The 21173-nt window shown below is 43.2% G+C and overlaps 1 protein-coding gene across 5 annotated transcripts in view; it reads left to right on the forward strand.

Annotated features, from left to right (window-relative positions):
• The window catches only part of arhgap32b (Rho GTPase activating protein 32b), a 202670-nt gene that overhangs the window by 120071 nt on the left and 61426 nt on the right, over positions 1-21173 (forward strand). Inside the window, exon 1 of one of the 5 annotated variants that reach the window (XM_071327312.1) lies at positions 13308-13363. The exons of the other annotated variants lie outside the window; for them this stretch is intronic. The gene's annotated coding sequence lies outside the window, so the exon portion shown is untranslated. Of the gene's footprint in view, positions 1-13307; positions 13364-21173 lie in introns of those variants that run through there. 5 annotated transcript variants of the gene reach the window in all.

Here is a 21173-nt window from a genome sequence, read left to right on the forward strand (position 1 = left end):
GTGTTCAGTCATGCTGTGTGTGTGTGTGTGTGTGTGTGTGTGTGTGGGAATGAGCGTATATGTGAGTGTCCAGATTTGTATACCATTCATGGCCGGTAAATAAATATGCTGTGACGACGAGTGTGAAGTGTGGTGCCTCGGCTGGTTTAGCAGTCTTCTCATAAGAAGGAACTGGTCTATGAAATTAAGGCATTAGTCCACACCAGACAATAATACACCCATAACACAATATGCTCACTCCACCCACTCCCTCACTCAGACAAAGCAGAGGTAGCCCCATAGACACTCACCGGCCACTTTATTAGGTACACCCATCTAGTACTGGGTCGGACCCCCCTTTTCCTCCAGAACAGCCTGAATTATTTGGGACATTCTACAATGTGTCGGAAACGTTCCACAGGAATGTTGGGCCATGCTGACGCGATGGCATCACGCAGTTGCTGCAGATTGGACGGCGGTATATTCATCCCGTTCTATTTTTTTTTTAGAAAGATACTCTTTGGTTGGGGTCTGGGGTCTGCGCGGGACACTCAAGTAAACTGAACTCGCTGTCATGTTCCAGGCAATGTTTTTCCACTCCTCAATTGTTCAGTGTTGGTGATCGCGTGCTTACTGGAGTTGCGTCTTCTTGTTTTTAGCTGATAGGAGTGGAACCTGGTGTGGTAGTCTGCTGCAATAGCCCATCCGTGACAGGGAAACGACGAGTTGTTCGTCCCGAGATGCCTTTCTGCACACCACTGTTGTACTGCAGCGTTATTTGTCTGTTTGTGGCCCGCCTGTTAGCTTGCACGATTCTTGCCATTCTCCTGCGACCTCTCTCATCAACGAGCTGGTTTCGCCCACAAGACTGCCGCTGACTGGATGTTTTTGGTTTGACACCATTCTCGGTTAAACCTAGACACCGGCGTGCGCGTAAAGCCCAGGAGAGCAGCCATTTCTGAGATACTGGATCTGGCGTGCCTGGCACCCACAATCATACCACGCTCGGTCACTAGTTTTGCCCATTCTAACGTTCAATCGAACAGTAGCTAAATGCCTCTATGCCTGTCTGCCTGCTTTATATAACAAGCCACGTGACACACTGACTGTAGGACCGATCCATTTTCATTAAATGGGTGTGTACCTAATAAACTGGCCGATGAGTGTATAGCAACACACTGCACAGAAAATGTCATCTCCAATAGGACTTTCACTCCATTGATTGCAGTAGAGATCTAGCCTGTGTATTTCCCTTTCAGAAAGGCTGAGGACCGTGACAAAGGATTAAGTAAGGCTTGAAGATGAGATCAGAGATGGTGTCACCCACCAATAGATCCCCGATCACATGGTCACCTATTCGGTCTCTTGTCAGTGGATGACGTATTAGTTTGCGTCACCCCCATTATCAGCATGAGACAAAGGGCTTTCCAATACCAAATACCTCTCCGTTGTAGCTGTGGGACAAATGGGACAGTGTGTGAAGCGTTTCCTATTGTCTGTTATGAGACTTCAGCATCGTCCCTTTCCCTCTGATGTACAGAATGAGCCTCTGCTCCGACACCCCATTCCCAGTTTCCTTCCATTTCACTAAGACCCCTCCAGTGTTAATCAAACTCTTCTCCCGGAGAACTATTGGGTGTGTAGGCTTTTGCTCTAGTCCAGCTCTCTGTGCATCTGCCTCTGTCTCTGTGTGTGTGTGTGTGTGTGTGTGTGTGTGTGTGTGTGTGTGTGTGTGTGTGTGTGTGTGTGCTCATTTCCGTGTGTGTATGAGAAAGAAATCCAGGAATGTAAGCTGGAATTGCATTGGCAGCAGAGGGAGGCCCTAGCTACATGATTTACAGCCTGGGATGTTCACACACTTTTTTTAAAATTTCAACATGGCTGCTGTGTCCATGCTAAACTCCCCCCTACTCTACAGTGCACTTAGCATCACTGCTAGACTTAATCTAATGGAGGCTACAATCTAGCGATGGGGGAAAAATCAATAGTTACTGAGCCTTCAGAATGTATTCACACCCCTTGACTGAATTTTAAATGGATTACATTTATATTTTTTGTCACTGGCCTACACACGATACCCCATAATGTCAAAGTGGAATTGTTTTTCAAAACTTTAACAAATGTATAAAAATTTGAAAAGCTGAAATGTCTCGAGTCAATAAGTATTCAACTCCTTTGTTATGGCAAGCCTAAATAAGTTCAGCGGTTAAGATTTGCCTAACAAGTCACATAAGTTGCTTGGACTCTGTGTGCAGTAATAGTGTTTAACATGATTTTTTAATGACTTACCTCTGAACCCCACACATAAAATTATCTGTAAGGTCCCTCAGTCGAGCAGTGAATTTCAAACACAGATTCAACCACAAAGACCAGGGAAGTTTTCCAATGCCTCGCAAAGAAGCGCATCTATTGGTAGATGGGTATAAATACAAAAAGCAGACAGTGAATATCCCTTTGAGCATGGTGAAGTTATAATTACACTTTGGATAGTGTATCAATATACCCAGTCACTACAAGATGCAGGTGTCCTTCCTAACTCAGTTGCCAGAGAGGAAGGAAATTGCTCAGTAACTATTGATTTTCAACATGAGGCCAGTGGTAACTTTAAAACAGTTTAATGGCTGTGATAGGCAAAAACGTTTTGTCCTGTTCCTCCTGAAAGCCCATATAGTCAAATGCTTTCTCTCCGTCGCCCACACGCACTTTAAACATTTGGATAATAAAGCATTTAAAGGCTGACATTGGTTGATTTTATGCATTCATGAATTAAATCACTTTAGGCGACATGTTGCGGTTCATCTGATGAGGGTGCACATGGGCCTATTTATATAATGAATATGAATTCGGAGGGCATAAATTAGTAAATATTAAAGCATTAGACCTCTCACTAAAGTTGTCAGTCATACAAAAGTTATACTTAAATCGAAACTGGTTTTGCAGACGCAGATTCCAGATTGCCTTTGCCGATCACTCATCTTCAACCATTAGTGAGTCGATGGCTTGAATAGCCTCGCTGGAAATGGAATACCACGGTAGATGCTGTGTTTTTGGTTGATTGCCATAAAGCTGTGTGACTCATTCATTCATGGCTTTGGATCAAAATAAATAAGTACCAACATTCATTCGGATAGTCTTTAATAAAGAAATGTTTTGACTGTCCACCTCATGACCTCAAACAAAGTTAGAGCACTGATTTCTGCTTTTGGGTCCCAGGGTGCTAAATGTGTCTCTACCTGACAATGAATGGGCGATATAAACCAAAAAGAAACTGATAATTGTGCACAACTTCAAAATTGAATTTCAATTAACTGAATGATGAGGGTGAAGGTAATTTGAATTTAGAACAATAGTGTAAGAATTGGTATTATGTCCTGCACGCACACCTGAAAAGAATACACTACTTTTTTTGTTTCTACTTGGTCAGAAGAAGCTGTAACTGGACTGTAGCATATTACTTACTAGAACTGTTGTTATACTAAGGTTTTTATTCTAAGAGAAACTAAAATGTTTTATAATATAATATTCTTAAAATATATGTTTTGACTGAATATAAGACAGCAAGGGATGTCTGCTAAATGATGAAGTTGATGGGGCATTCATATAGCCTCGGCACCTACATAAAGCCGAGTGACTCACTCATTCATGTCTTTGGATCAAAATAAATAAGTACCAACCTTCTTTCTAATAGTCTAGAAGTGAAGAAAAGAGAATTGAGGTGATTATAAAAAGTCACGACTCTACAATTGATCGCTAGTTTTGGTCTCAAATAAGCACGGTCCGTGAAGAGCGTTTAACTGAAATAAGCGCCGAGTCAGGCGGAGATTGACCTGTTCTAAATTATATGAGCAAAAAATATTCAGTTTTATTTGGAATGGCAAGCCAGACAAAATTAAAAGGGCCTATTGTCTCACCCCATGTTCAAGAATAGCCTATTCCCCTTTATTCAGATTACAACCGCTCACTTTCGGTTATTTGAAAAACGGTTCCAGTCCGAGAATGAGAATGGTAAATGACTGTAATTAATACATTATTTCAATACTTGGGACACAAAAGAAGCCATCCATCCACCCACTATGGGATATTAGCAGGACAATAGACTCTTGCCAAGCAGGAGGGTATGGGGGGTATTGTATCGTCAATTTCTCAAGCCAAAACGTCTGGATGGCCTTCACCAGTTCATCTTTGCTTGTACTATGGGCTTGGCAGAGTTACGGATGAATGTTTTCAGTTGATGCCAAACAAGTTTGATCGGGTTTAAATCCAGAGACCTACATGTAGAGATTAAACAAACATTTTTAGATATACTGTAGGCCTACCGTAGGTGTTGTAGGTCTTTCATATATTTATTTTTATCTAACCTTTTATTTTTACTACATAAAGGTCTATTTACCATGCTGGCGTCGTGCCCCAGTTTATGCCCTCATTTGCAATGCAAACCTGGGCGGCAGTGTGTTTTGGTCCAAGCAGACCCTTTTCCGGCTTACAGACAGATTTAATCAAACCAGCTTCTTTCTATGGTGCTTACCCGTTCCAGGGTTAGGACTGTAACCACCAGAGGACTTGAAAATGAGCCGGAGCTGAGAAGATCACCAAAACTAAAGGTATTTGTATAGCCTATGTATAGCCTATCAATGTGTAGGCATACTGTGTAATAAAATCGATAATTGTGTACTAAAAATGTGAATGTGTTTTTGCAGAGCATACAACCATCCGTGGAGATCAGTGGACAAAGGGTTGGACAAAAAATAAATATATATATTGGTCATGGCTCCCCGAGTGGCGCAGCGGTCTAAGGCACTGCGTCTCAGTGCAAGAGGCATCACTGCAGTCCCTGGTTCGAAATCAGGCTGTATCACATCCGGCTGTGATTGGGAGTCCCATAGGGCAGCGCGCAATTGGCCCAGCGTCATCTGGGTTTTGCCAGTGTAGGCCGTCATTGTAAATAAGAATTTGTTCTTATTAACTAACTTGCCTAGTTAAATAAATATGTATGTATATGTCTTACAGAGCCTTTCCATAAGTCCACTCAAGTTTCTTCAACGGTCTTCTGACTGTGATTAGAGCGATGTTGTGCTGTGATGCCAGAAGATTCCAGACTGCATTTGCCGACAGTGAATGTTCCTGAGTGGCCGAGTTACAGTTTTGACTTAAATCTAAGGCAAGACCTGAAAATGGTTGTCTAGCAATGATCAACAACCAATTTGACAGAGCTTGAAGAATTTTGAAAAGGATAATGGGCAAACGTTGCACAATCCAGGTGTGGAAAGCTCTTAGAGACTTACCCAGCTGTAAACGCTGCCCACGGTGCTTTTACAAAGTATTGGTTCAGGGGTGTGAATACTTATGTAAATAAGAGATGTCTGTATTTCATGTTCAATAAATTTGCACAGCAAAACCAAAACATGTTTTTAAGGGGTGTTGTGTGTAGATGGGTGAGAAAATCAATCCATTTTATCCATTTTGAATTCAGGCTGTAACACCACAACATGTGGAATAAGTGAAGGGGTATGAATACTTTTTGAAGGCGCTGTACCTATGGGGATATTCTTTTTGACAATATTTTTTGCACTAGTTGGCTGTACCTGCACAAACTCCAGTATTTTTCCTTCATAGCTTGTTTTCCATCGTCTTTTTAAAAGGGGAGCCAATTTGTTTTCAGCACTTATTTCCGTGACTGATCAAAACTTGCTTTCTCATGGCTCTATTTTGTCCCTCTGCAGCAGATATATATATATATATTAGTGAACAATATGTTTGGACAATGGAATTGCAATAAAATCTCAGTATTGAATCGCAATATATAGAATCGTGAGAATTACAATTTGTATTGCAATTCTCACGATTCTATATATTGTGACTGGCAATTCCCAACCCTACTACCTTCCCCATACTGTACAGTACATGTACCTTAGCATTGCTTCTAGTCTTAAGCTAACGTACCTCCCCTTTCGTCTTCAATCTTCTTTCCATCAGAACTCTACCGCTCCCTCTGCTCTGCCTAGGGGGCCTCCGGCAGTGAAAGCCTGGAACGTGGGAAACCCAAACTGCTGAGTTGGCTTTGGGGGTGAAAGGGTTCATTCTGGGAGTGCTCCAATAATGACTTTACCGCTAAAGACTCCCTGAATTACACTTTTGCCTCTTTTTCTCTGCCTCTTGTAAGGAAGAAAAGGCTTGTTTTGGTTAATGGAACTAGCTTTATTGTTTCTTGTATTATTCTGACTATCAAATGTCTAACGTTCTGTACATTTCAAAAGTAGCCTGGCTGGGCTCCAGAGAGAGATTTGAATCATCGCAAAAGCTACACTAGAAATTAAACCACAGTTTAAGTTAAGCAGTTTGTGTTGTTCGACCAATAACATGATGCTGTAGTTAGCATTGCACTGAGTGACTACTTGGAAACACTAGAAATGGGCCTATGCAATAAAGTCGGCATAGCAGCATGTTGCTGAAGAGTTCCCTCCATTACAGGGCCATGGCACCATATTGACAAGCTGCTCGTAGCTGCGATGCAAGTACATTTTTAGCCCCAGTGAGTGCTTGCATGCCTAACCGCCTGCCCTGTCATGTAGGCTACTCTCAGTGATGTCACAGCAGCAGAGACAGCTCTAGTGTTTTTGTGTACAGTAGTAGTGTGTACGGTAAGTCAACTTTTATCAGGTCTTTGTTTCATAAGGGGATTTGCATTTTGTCATAATACCCCCGATCCTTAATCTCATCCAGTGTTTTAAATCCAATCAAAGGAAAACTTAATTTCTTACTAGAGTCAGTAAACTACAGTAGCGTTCTTCCCAGTCGGTCATATTGAATGCATCTTTCAATGTTTCTCTGTTTGTTTTGAAGCACTGCGGTGTAGCCCAACAGGCGAACAGCACTTGAAAACCTCTGCAGCCTGATAAAAATTCCAGTGCTTGAAGTGTCTGTGTGGGAGGGCCAATCCAAACACATCTACCTCCGCAGTCCCCCACTTCTCTTTAGCAAACAAGAAAAAAATGATCTGCTTATGCTGTACTTCTTCCCTGTAGCAGAATTATTTGAAACTCCTGCATTTGTTGCAGTGCAATCATGGCATCAGTTTGTCTGTTCGTACTTGGTGCAGTGTGTCTGAGAAAGACAAAGATCCCATTTATCCCTGACCTATATCTAGGCTTACTATGACATACATGTCAAATTCTTAATTTATGAGACATATAGATGGTTACGTTGGTAAATCATACAAACCTGCCATGAAAAAGTTGAACGAACTAGGTCACCTTTGGCTTATGATATGATTATATTTATAGCTGTCTGTTGTGGCTGAAGAGAAATTCAGATCTAGTAGTCCCTAACATGGCACCCAACTTAAGAGACATCTGACTAATTGATGTCAGAGGGACATATGGTGGGGACTATTGACCAAGTTTGGATTGTTGACTATAAGCCAGTTTGGGATTTTTACCAATGTTGTGAATGTTGTAGACAAAATTTGGATTATTGACAAACGGAAAACTATTGGTTGAGGATGACTTAACATAGGCTATAAATCATTACCAACCTCATCCGTTTGGCCTTTTGAAACATTAAACAACTGAAATGAAAACCGTAGTGGATTATATCTGATTACAGAGGAGAGGTCAGCAATGAGATTTGGTCATCCAAGTTTTTTTCCTCTGCTTGATTCCAGGATTTTCCCCCATGTGGACTCTTTCCAGGTCTGTGGGGATTTTCAGTAGTACTACGGGCTATGTATGTCCCAGTGTGTGAGATTTTCCAAGCTTGTCTCCTGAGTTATTGTGGCAGAGATATAGTCTACATCAGGGGTAGGCAACTAGATTAATCCGCTGGTCGTTTTTGGTCATAGGGGCCGGAACATAGGCTAATTATAATAATTTGTACATTGCAAATTGATCACAACTAAGCCCAAAAAGAGATTATATTTGAAAATAACAATTTCGTACCTTGATTACATTGAGACACGATCACGTCTCTTTTTTATTATTAGTGGGAATAGGGAACAGATTTAAATTAAACACATTTTTAGGTGAATTCCTCGTGATTTTTGGACCCTAAACTAAAATATTTTGGGTAGGGATGCAAATTTCGGCCAATTTTGCTGCCGACTAACTGACCCTCATTAACTGGTCAACAAACAGTTAAATTTTTCCCGAACAGTAAAATGACGTGACCAACAGAAAATACTATCATTTCTGATGTGTTTTCGCCCTAACAATGGGAGTCGTCCCAAGGCGGGGAGGCAGGAGACTAGCTTAGGTCCAATATAAGCCCATCGAAATGCATTGAACTTATTTTGTACCGATTTTGACAGGAGTGAAACCTCTCGCTTCGCTTATTCCTCTCTGATACTTTGCACGCCTACAAGGACCAGACATTTTTCGTTAAGCGCCAATCGTTCACAGTCAAAAGGCTATAACCTATTATTGAACATGCATCTCCTGTAATGAAGCAGCTAATAAAACCTCATTTTCAAACATTTGCACAGTTCTAAACAGCACACCTAATGCGAGCAGTTCCATTTGTGACAGAGATGAAAATCTGTTATAAACTTAGAAAGAGGGGGAATCTAATAGCAAATACTATGATGTGTTGCTTGTATGACTAGGCTTGTGCCTTTGGCTTCTGGACAAAAAAATACAGTTGTAAAAACCAATAGAACAGCAGAGAAATGCTGGTTAATGGCACGAGAAAGTCTTTATAAAATAATTCTCTCCACGTTTCAATGGATGGATTTTGGCAAGGCTACTTTGAAGCAAGTTAAGACATGACCTCATTATTTGAATTCAAGTAAAACATTCAGGTTTCCAACAGTTATACTGCCTCAAGCTCACATTGCAAAGTGATGGGTGACGCGCTGATAGTCAACGGTAGGCAGGCTATATAGCCCTTGCAGCCGAATAGCGAATGGGAGGTGCGCTTTACGCGTTGAGATTGAGAAATACAAATATCAAATTTTTGATCGTTGCCACAAGTTAACACGCGATTGCATTTAGAATTATCAATGACTGGGCTTCCAAAAGCAGGGTTCACTCCAGTAGCCTACAGGCTTTTTGAGCTGCTCTCACTCTGTCTGACTGGTGGTAGGCTATTCCGCTCCTCCAACCATGCTGTGCGCATGTGATAAATAAAATGAATTACGACTAACAAAAATACATGCACACACACACACCAATTAAATGACAAAATTATACAAATGACCTATTGCCCGATAAGCATGCCCTGTCAAATATATTTTCAGTGGCTAACCGGTTAAATGTTAACCCAACTTTGGGCTGCCCTCCCGATCCCCCCCAAAAACCACTCATGGCCTACTAACAATTTGTTCTGTGTGTTCACCCCCAAAATTCTTAACTAGGCTTGGGCGGTATACTGGATACAGAGGTATTTGGAAATAGCCACGAGACGGTTTTTCAATACCGTTGAAACATATATATTTTTTATGCATTTCTAGATTTGTAGCTACTTTTTAAGTTAATACCTGCAGTCAACTTGTGCAATAAGTTAGGAGACAAAGAAGAACGCGTTCTTCATTTCACCTGTCACATCATTTTTCATTACTAAGCTTACTGGTAGTCCCCAGGCATATGGTGTTTGTTTACAAGCAACCAACAACGAAACCAGAGTTTTGTGAGTAACTCACTGTTGTGCAGCACGTGCCAGGTGATTTAGTTACAAAATGGAATTAACAAAAAAAAAAATCAAACTAGATATCTTAACTATTAAGATAACTGTCTAAAATGTGCTAAATGCTTTGCAGTTGTGCATTTTTGTTTGCTAAATTAGTAGCTACTTAGCCATCTAGTTACGTGGTTAGGTTCTTAGAAAATCAAGCTTCGCTTGATAAAAGCATAGAATCCCCTCCTGGATCAAGAGCCTTGCTGTATAATAGTTTTGTGTGTACAGCAAACTGTGAGTAGCATTTTTGAGTTACTTATATAACTTTATGAGCTGGGGTTTGTCTTGCAAATAGTTTAGGTTAGAGACTATAAAATGTTTGCCATGTGCTCGTTAGCATTCTAAGGCTCAGTGGAGTTTGAAAATAGCACCCTTTGTGTTCAGTGCCGGTATTACCGAATATCCCAGTATGGCACAAGGTCGGTATGAAGGTATGACAATCTCTATACTGCCCAAGCTTATTTTGAACTTGTATTTTCCTCAGCTTGTGTCCAAAAGAACACATTTTTTTAAATGGCTTCAATCTTGTGCTCTGATGACTTTTAAGATGGGATTTAGGTGGTTTTCATGTAGTAAACTTGAAATGTAACATATTCTGACAGTCCGCCCCAACTACCTAGCTATTAGATATTTCTCTAACATAGGCAGGCATACAGTGCATTTGGGAAGTTTTCAGACCCCTTGACTTTTTCCACATTTTATGTTACAACCTTATTCTAAAATTGATTACATTAATGTTTTTCCTCATCAATCTACACACAATACCCCATAATGACAAAGCGAAAACATTTTTTTTCTTTATAAATAAAAAACATACCTTATTTACATAAGTATTCAGACCCTTTGCTATGAAACTCGAAATTGAGTTCAGGTGCATCCTGTTTTCATTGATCATCCTTGAGATGTTTCTACAACTTAATTGTAGTCCACCTGTGGTCAATTCAATTGATTGGACATGATTTGGAAAGGCACACACCTGTCTATTTAAGGTCCCACAGTTGACAGTGCATGTCAGAGCAAAAACCAAGTGGCCTCCATCATTCTTAATGGAAGAAGTTTGGAACCACCAAGACTCTTCCTAGAGCTTGCCACCCGGCCGGCCAAACTGAGCAATCGGGGGACAAGTGCCTTGGTCAGGGAGGTGACCAAGAACACGATGGTCACTCTGACAGATCTGCAGAGCTCCTCTGTGGAGATGGGAGAAACTTCCAGAAGGACAACGATCTCTGCAGCACTCCACCAAATCAGGCTTTTATGGTGGAGTGGCCAGACGGAAGCCACTACTCAGTAAAAGGCACACGACAGCCCGCTTGGTGTTTGCCAAAAGGCTCCAAAAGACTCTGACCATGAGAAACACGATTCTCTGGTCTGATGAAACCAAGACTGAACTCTTTGGCTTGAATGCCAAGCGTCACGTCTGGAGGAAACGTAGCACCATCCCTATGGTGAAGCACGGTGGCAGCATCATGCTGTGCAGATGTTTTTCAGAGGCAGGGATTGGAAGACTAGTCAGGATTGAAGGATAGATGAATGAAGCAAAGTACAGAGATCCTTGATGAAAACCTGCTCCAGAGCGCTCAGGACCTCAGACTGGGGCGAAGGTTCACCTTCCAACAGGACAACGACCCTAAGCACACAGCCAAGGCAGCGCAGGAGTGGCTTTGGGACAAGTCTCAATGTCCTTGAATGGCCCAGCCAGAGCCCGGACTTGAACCCGATCGAACATCTCTGGAGAGACCTGAAAATAGCTGTCCAGCGACACTCCCCATCCAACCTGACAGAGCTTGAGATCTGCTGAGAAGAATGGGAGAAACTCCTCAAATACAGGTGTGCCAAGCTTGTAGCGTCATACCTAAGAAGACTTGAGGCTATAATCACTGCCAAAGGTGCTTCAACAAAGTACTGAGTAAAGGGTCTGAATACTTATGTAACTATGGGGTATTGTGTGTAGATTGATGAGAAAAAAAGAATAATGCTGTAACGTAACAAAATGTGGAAAAAGTGAAGGGGTCTGAATATTTTCCGCATGCACTGTACAGCCATATCTCCCATGCCGAAATCTGCAAATATGTAGCCTAGCACACAGTACACACACGCACGCTTACTTTCCCAGTCAAGTCTCAATGTGTTTTAGCAGTAAAGCAGACACGGGAAGAATAGCTCATTGGGGCAGATCCAGCGGGCCAGTGCACTTGGCTCGTCCTGATGTTATGACCATGTGGCGGTCTGCTCCCCTCTCCCTACCCCTTCTCTCAGGCTACATCCCAAATGGCTCCCTATTACCTACATAGTGCACAATTATTTGTTTTTGTATCAGAGCCCTATGTGCCCTGGTCAAAGGTAGTGGACTATGTAGGGAATACGGTGTAATTTGGGACGCAGTCTATGACTTGACTGTCCTCACGGAAAACTGCTTCTAATGGCCATCAGATGGGATGGCACTCACAATGTCATCCCTGCTTCTGTTGCAACCATAGATCATTTATTTTTGTTTATCTTCATGCATGTCTATGGCTGCAACCATAGAAATATAATTTATAGAATGGACATATCCCCTCATAACTTGCCATTTTTGGCTGGTGTATCCTTTTTTAGGAATTCTTTTAGTTCTATAGCTACAACCCCTGGTAACCGATGGGTCAAGGCGCAAATGAAGCCATAAATCCTTGTTTTACATGAGTACAAGACAAAAGCCTCAGCTGAGGTCAATGGAATTATGCTTCTTGGCCTCTATGTGCAACAATGTCACCATAACCATAATTTATAGCATTAGACTATTCTGTAAAATGACATAAATTGAAAGTAAAACTGAGCTGAAAGTTGTTGCGAAATGTAAATAGACATTGATGTTCAAGTGTAGAGATTGCCTAATTCTAAAAGGAAAGAAATACAGAGAGTGAGGCCACGTGCTGGAGAAAATAACTGCTCTCCTGCAAAGGCAACCCCTTTCCCACCTCCTCTACACACCCCTCCCCTCTGTTTCTTTTGGCTCCCTCCAGCTCTCTCGCTTTGTCCTGGGGACTGTACCAATGAAAGGAGGGGGCGAGTGAGGAAAGAGGAGAGAGAGAAAGCCTGTGATGGAGAGACGGACAGAGCGGGTGTGCAGCGCAGGAAAGAAAAGCACTTTTTCATCAGCTACTTCTTCTGCTTGTGAAATTGAGCGTAATTTATGCCCTGTTGAACCAGAGCTAACCAAGACATGAAGTAGGACAAAGAGGGGGAGAGTGAGAAAGTGGGAGAGAAAGGAGCCCAGAGAGCATCACAAGGTTGAGAGATGTGGAGACCAAAACAGAATGGATGAAAACCACACAGGTCCCGACGTGGAATCTTCCAAACCCAACAAACAAGTGCTCCACTGCTGCCGGTGCTACCGCTGCCGCCCTCTTCTCGCTCTCTCTGGGAGGAGTTGCACTCCACACACACAAACCGAGAGAGTGTGTGCGTGAGAGCTCGTAAGGAGACGGGGCTGACATCTGTATCCTGCAGAGTGGATTTGTATCAGACGCGAGGGGAACAGAGGCTGGTGGGACGGGGGAACCTGCCACTTTGACACACGCGCGGTGAGAGATGGATTCTGCAGGCTTAAGGGGAGGACGGCTTCAGGGTGTGTGTTAAGTAGGGGGGCTCTCTTTCTACGTTCAGCCCCTGAGAGGCAGCGTGAGGGGAAGCCAAACGAAAGGCTGGACGGCCAAAGCAGTGGCAACGGGACTCTGCTGCTGTGAGTACTGAATGGGAGCACCGCTCTTCCTCTTTATCGCTCTCTTGCTCTTCTCTTCAATTTGTCCCTTTCTCTGTGTTAGGAGCCTGGCACCTTGAGTTTGTACTAGATAGCTAGAAGGCAGCAATAGCTGCTCGCTCGCACACGTGTGTGTGTGTGTGTATGTATGTATATATATACACACACACACACATTCTCTCTGGAGCAAGGCCACCGTGAATGGAATCTTCTGTCACTGTGGTGGATTTATATGTCTTTATGTGCAAGACAGTATTTCACCGCCAGACAGTATTTCACCGCCAGACAGTGCAATAGCAGAGGCATATGCACTGGCTGGGAGTTGGAATTAAAAACTTTTTTTTAACGGAGCGGCACAAATGTGTGTGTACGTGTGGCTCAGCAGCAGGGATCCCAGCTGAACAATAGACTGGTGGCTCTGTCGCTCCCGGTTCATTGAACTGTCATTGAGCGCCACCGGTAATGAATTAATTTGTGTGTGTATGTGTGAGACTGTCATTGAGCGCCACCGGTAATGAATTCAGTGTGTGTGTGTGTGATGGTGTGTGTGTGTGCACATGCATTTGTACATGTAGCCTTCCCTTTCCGTGTGTGTGTGTGCATGACAGCTTGAGTTTGTGCGTATCACCACCCGACACTCACCCTGTCTCTGTTCAGAAGCAGCAGTCCAAACTCTTAAGGGGTCAATCTGCAGTTACTACATCCATTTTTGGACTTAAAAATGAATGGTATGTACCCATTTGATTCTTGAATATAACTTATAAATGCCTCATGAGCTTAGTTCAACTGTCATACACCAAAATACAAGCTTGTTTTAGTAAATGTAAACAAACACTATAGCCTCAACATGGTTAAAACACTTATTAGAGCTCTGTCTATGAATTTGAGTGGTTAAAGATGCCGTGGTACTGGATGGCTGCCGTTATGTCGTTTATTTTCTCAAAATGCATCTGCTATCATTTCTTACAACCGACAAAACATTTTGAACATCAGATCGGCACATACTTACCTCAATCACGACTTCAACTTCGACTCGTCTGCCCTTGGCTCTTTCTGTAATTCCGGACCAATTTCCGGGCTACCCATGAGGAAACCGTTAGACTCAAGAGAGGGTGGATCCTGGCGAGATTAAGGCGAAGGGAAAACCGGCCACCTGTTGATGATGATAATAATAAGATGGATGCCTTCCGATCGCGGATTTCCTTCCAACGGGACTCTCGTCCTAGACCACTGGTATTTTACCCACAAGCATACAAGGCCCTCCCTCGTCCGCCATTCGTCAGATCATAACTCTGTACTCCTGCTTCCTGTTTACAAGCAGAAGCTCAAACAGGAGTTACCCATATTACACAAGCTCCAACGCCCGCCGCATGTGGCAGGGGCTACAGTTCATTACGGATTACAAAGGAAGACCCAGCCGTGATCTGCCCAACGATGCCTCTGTACCAGACGAACACAATGCATTTTATGCACGCGTTGACAAAACAACGTTCTCAGAGCATGCGCAGAACAGCTGGCAGGTATATTCATTGTAATTTTTGACCTCTCCTGGTCCCAGTCTGTAACTGTCACATGTTTTAAGATGACCACCATCATTCCTGTTCATTAAAACTCTAAGGCTTCATGCCACAATGACTACCGCCCAGTAGCTCTCACATCTGTAATCATGAAGTGCTTTGAGAGGCTGGTTATGGCAGCTCAATCATCCCAGACACCCTAGACCCACTCCAATTTGCATACAGTCCCAACAGAAAACGCAATCTCAATTGCACTCCACACTGCCCTCACCCACTAGATACGAGTGGGGAGAACAAGTATTTGATACACTGCCGATTTTGCAGGTTTTCCTACTTACAAAGCATGTAGAGGTCTGTAATTTTTATCATAGGTACACTTCAACTGTGAGAGACGGAATCTAAAACAAAAATCCAGAAAATCACATTGTATGATTTTTAAGTAATTAATTTGCATTTTATTGCATGACATAAGTATTTGATCACCTACCAACCAGTAAGAATTCCGGCTCTCACAGACCTGTTAGTTTTTCTTTAAGAAGCCCTCCTGTTCTCCACTCATTACCTGTATTAACTGCACCTGTTTGAACTCGTTACCTGTATAAAAAACACCTGTCCACACACTCAATCAAACAGACTCCAACCTCTCCACAATGGCCAAGACCAGAGAGCTGTATAAGGACATCAGGGATAAAATTGTAGACATGCAACAGGCTGGGATGGGCTACAGGACAATAGGCAAGCAGCTTGGTGAGAAGGCAACAACTGTTGGCGCAATTATTAGAAAATGGAAGAAGTTCAAGATGACGGTCAATCACCCTCGGTCTGGGGCTCCATGCAAGATCTCACCTCGTGGGGCATCAATGATCATGAGGAAGGTGAGTTATCAGCCCAGAACTACACGGCAGGACCTGGTCAATGACCTGAAGAGAGCTGGGACCACAGTCTCAAAGAAAACCATTAGTAACACACTACACCGTCATGGATTAAAATCCTGCAGCGCACGCAAGGTCCACCTGCTCAAGCCAGCGCATGTCCAGGCCCGTCTGAAGTTTGCCAATGACCATCTGGATGATCCAGAGGAGGAATGGGAGCAGGTCATGTGGTCTGATGAGACAAAAATAGAGCTTTTTGGTCTAAACTCCACTCGCCGTGTTTGGAGGAAGAAGAAGGATGAGTACAACCCCAAGAACACCATCCCAACCGTGAAGCATGGAGGTGGAAACATCATTCTTTGGGGATGCTTTTCTGCAAAGGGTACAGGATGACTGCACCGTATTGAGGGGAGGATGGATGGGGCCATGTATCGCGAGATCTTGGCCAACAACCTCCTTCCCTCAGTAAGAGCATTGAAGATGGGTCGTGGCTGGGTCTTCCAGCATGACAACGACCCGAAACACACAGCCAGGGCAACTAAGGAGTGGCGCCGTAAGAAGCATCTCAAGGTCCTGGAGTGGCCTAGCCAGTCTCCAGACCTGAACCCAATAGAAAATCTTTGGAGGGAGCTGAAAGTCCGTATAGCCCCGCGACAGCCCCGAAACCTGAAGGATCTGGAGAAGGTCTGTATGGAGGAGTGGGCCAAAATCCCTGCTGCAGTGTGTGCAAACCTGGTCAAGAACTACAGGAAACGTATGATCTCTGTAATTGCAAACAAAGGTTTCTGTACCAAATATTAAGATCTGCTTTTCTGATGTATCAAATACTTATGTCATGCAATAAAATGCTAATTAATTACTTAAAAATCATACAATGTGATTTTCTGGATTTTTGTTTTAGATTCCGTCTCTCATAGTTGAAGTGTACCCATGATAGAAATTACAGACCTCTACATGCTTTGTAAGTAGGAAAACCTGCAAAATCGGCAGTGTATCAAATACTTGTTCTCCCCACTGTATGTGAGAATGCTGTTCATTGACTACAGCTCTGTGTTCAACACCATTGTCCCCTCCAAGCTCGCCACCAAGCTTAAGACCCTGGGACTGAACACCTCCCTCTGCAACTGGATCCTGGACTTTCTGACTTGTCGACCCCAGATGGTGAGGGTAGGCAACATCAACTCCCATGCTGACCCTTAACACAGGGCCCCACAGTATATGCTTTGCCCCGAAAAATCGTTAGACTCCAACCACCCGAGCCATAGACTGTTTTCTTTGCTTCCGGACGGCATGCGGGACCAATGCATCAAGTCTGACAGCAACAGGCTCCTGAACAGCTTCTATCCCTGTACCATAAAACTGCTAAATAGCTAACAAAATGGATACATGGACTATCTGAGTTGACCTTTGTATTTTATTCTTATTGTTGCACTGTCTCTATGCACACTCTGAGTGCCCTACACACTATGCACACTGATACTCCAACACACACACACACAAACACTCCATTTGCTCACACAAATAATATGCACATACATTTATACTGACTTTACACACTCACATACAATCATCATATACGCTGCTGCTACTCTCATATATCCTGATGCCTAGTCACCTTACCCCTATACATATCTACCTCTATCTATCCAGTATTCCTGCACATTGTAACTATGGTACTGGAACTGACCCTGTATATGGTATGCTTACTTACTTTTGTGTTCTTATTTGTATATATTGTGTGTTTTTGTTTTACGTTATTTTTAGTATTACATTGATATTGATTACTGCGTTGTTGTGGTTAGAGCTTGCAAGAAAGGCATTTCACTGTACTTGTGCATGTGACTTTATAACTTGAAACTTTCTTCAGCTTTTTACCAAAACAGGCGCGGGGAGTGCTTTATTGTTTCAACTGCTGATTGCCGCTTTAACACCCTACTGCCGTAATAGGGAAAGTATTTTTCGGTCGACACAAATGTTGGCCTCTTTGGGATTGCATGAGGCGTTTGTTTTCATTGCCCCTGCCTTGCGCTGAGAAAAGCCCTGCTGTTGGTATGTGGGACTAGTTGTTCCCCTGTTCCGAGCGCAGGCTCTCTCTCGCTTGCTCTGTCTCGCTCTCTCGTGTCCCTTAACATTGTTTGTTCAGCACACTTTCTAAGCGCATAAAGAACAAACTCCTTTCTCCTCAAAGTTCTCTGTCTGTATAACTATTTGAGCAAACATAACACTGAAGATGAAATAGAGAAGAGGGTTTATATGAGGAGTGGTAGCTAACAAAAGTGAAAACACAGAACAGAAGAAGAGGGAGGAAGCGAAAAAGTCGTCGCTGCAAACAGTAGGCAGTGCCAAGCCATCTAGAGTTACAATGGCACTTAAACCAAGCCTGCTATTTTGCGTTCCACACGTAGCCTGGCCTATTTTTTGTAACACAGTAAACCCGCTGGCTCAAAAGATGGGAGATTAGATGTTTAAATAGTAGGTGAAAATGACAGGATGCTACTTCTCTAGTTCAACAATTCCAAGTACTCGGAAGACTTTGAGGCTAATGCCAAGAACACCACCAAGGACACCAATGAAGCTCTTCAAAATGAGGCCCTAGATGTGTTTGGAGCATGGTACTGTTGATTTCTGCCATTTTTCAAGGACGACTCCGTCCATGCACTCTGAAATGGACCGTTTGACAGAGGCATGTAATTATCCTATGATTAGAGTCCCTGACTAGTGTGTCCAACTTAGAGGACTTTCATTTAAGTGTCTGTCTGAAGTGCAGAACGGTGGCTAACAGTGTTGACAGGCTAACAGTGTGTTGACAGGCTAACAGTGTTGACAGGCTAACAGTGTTGACAGGCTAACAGTGTTGGCAGGTGCATATTGAACCTGGTCACACACACACACACACACACACACACAGCATATGTTTTACTATCCTTGTGGGGACCTGAAATTGATTTCCATTCAAAATCCTATTTTCCCTAAACCTTAACCTGAACTAGTAACCCCAAAATTAACCCCTAACCCTAATTCTAACCCTTAACCTAAAGCAATTTTTTTTTAAACCTTAATTTAACTAGTCAAGTCATTTAAGAACAAATTCTTATTTTACAATGACGGCCAAACCCTCGCTTAACCCGGACGACGCTGGGCCAATTGTGCGCCGTCCTATGGGACTCCCGATCACGGCCGGCTGTAAAACAGCCCGGGATCAAACCAGGGTCTGTAGTGACGCCTCCAGCACTGAGATGCAGTGCCTTAGACCGCTGCGCCACTCGGGAGTCCTGGGAGAAGTTCTTGTTTTAATATCCTTGTGGGGACTTGGGGATTTCTGGTACCCACGAGGATAGGAGCGGCAGGTAGCCTAGCGGTTAGAGTGTTGTAGTAGTACGGTGAGTACCTGAGCAAGGCATTTAACCCTCATTTCTTCCGGGGGCGCTGTACTACTAGGACGCTGTAAAACAACACATTTCACTGCACCTATCTGGTGTATGTGACTAAACATTTTCTTGTTTTTTTAAATACATTTTTGTAATACAAGCGCACACATTCAAGGGTAAATTAAACCATTTCCCGGCGTACTATTAACTGTGTTACTACTATGGTATAGTACTGCTAACACCGTACTACTACTATGGTACTGCTGTCACCGTACTACTATGGCTGACCCTCTAAAACAACATATTTCACTGCACCTATGTGACAAAACTTTATTTTTTTTATACAAGCATTAGCACACACACATTCATGGACAAATTAAACCAAGTAACAGCCCCAGATTCATACAAAGCACTGCTGTTTAGCCAATATATCATTTGTACAGTCTCTGCTGTGGATGGTGAAGGCAGCTTACTACTGATCAGTGTTCTGTTGTGTTCCATGTTGGGTGTGATCCTGCCCCAGTCCCACTGCTTCTAGATCAGTGTATTGACAACCTTGATGCTTTCCTGAGGGGACGAAGCATGCTAGATCTACTCAGGCATGTCTAAAGCTAGCCAGCTTCAGTTAGCATTCCTGAAGGATTAGTTGCCATAGAAATGTACCTGGCTAAAAGGTGAGCCACTTTCGTGGTACCGGTTATCCCAAGTTAAACTCAGTTGACCAAAGTTAACTGACTAACTCCTCTAACTACATTTGTAGTATAGGTTAAAAGCTGAGCTGTCTTCTGCGGCTGCTGAGGGTCGACCACTCATAACAACGAGAGAATCACAAGGGTTTAAGTTTGTTTTGCCACACAAACAAGACCCCACTTAACCCTGTTTGTGTCTTTGACTGTGTACACATGATCATTTGTTCCCCCCCTCCCCCGCTGAGGTCAGTGCTTGGACGTGTTGCCCCAGTCAGCATGCCCAGCTCATTCCTTTTTGATATGTCAATCACAGGGATGGATGGGAAGCGGAGAGATACGCGGTGGGACGTGTGGGGGAGGTGTGTGTGTGTTGGGGTTGAAGGGGTCTGGTGCTTGTGAGATACGCAGCAGACCCCTTCAGGCACAAAGGACAGCGAGGGCCATTCAGTTTTAATGTGTGTGTGTATCCATAATGTGTGTGCAATGATGGGGGTGAACACAGAGGCTGTGGTACTGTGTGTCTGTGTCTGTGCATGAATGGAGCACACAAACCATACAAGTCACTGCACAGTCTTGCAATCAATGGTGGATTGTAAAACATGGTCTCTGCAATAGTAACATTGTGTTAAAGTAAAGCAATTTACCTGGGATTGATTGGGAGATAGAGGCTTGCAGCTTCAACTAGGACAATAGCAAATTGCTTGTTGGTCACTAATTGGCATGCCTAGCTTGGTAATAGATGTTGTCGGTGTTGTAAGGTGTCACACATACCTAATGTTGAGAAAGGGAGTACATGGGCGTTTGTTTCCTACTTCCGGTTCTATAGGGAAAACGGAGAGTCATTCATTATAATGGAACCCCTTAGCTATAAATTATGCAAAAAATGTTTTCATACAAGTCATAGGCTCAATCAAATGAATGACTCCCTGAAATTATAATCAATTCTATGTCCCCCTGCATTCGACAAAACCATCTTACAAAGGCCTACAATGTGAGTGTATGGCACTATAGGCCTATAGCGTCAAACTGTTGCGAATAACTGGTGAAGTAGGCTTCTGCATCTAAGCTCGTCAGGTCCAGTGTTCACAGCCAGATCAGATTAGGAACCAAACAGAAGCAAACAGTCTGAAATGCGGAGGGAGTCGAGGGACTACCTGAATTTGTCCATTGTTTATGTTTGTTTACGTTTTCATTACAACACGTTTTGCTACGATATGTACTATTGAATTCGACCAAGATATCAGTTCCTCCATGGTCTACTGAGTAGCATGGAAGAGACGCTCACCTGCTGTGTGGGACGCTCCAGTCCTCATTTATATTTCATAAGAACGTGGGCAGGCAAGCGG

This window comes from Salvelinus alpinus, chromosome 1 (assembly GCF_045679555.1).
Source record: "Salvelinus alpinus chromosome 1, SLU_Salpinus.1, whole genome shotgun sequence".
NCBI classification, from domain to species: domain Eukaryota; kingdom Metazoa; phylum Chordata; class Actinopteri; order Salmoniformes; family Salmonidae; genus Salvelinus; species Salvelinus alpinus.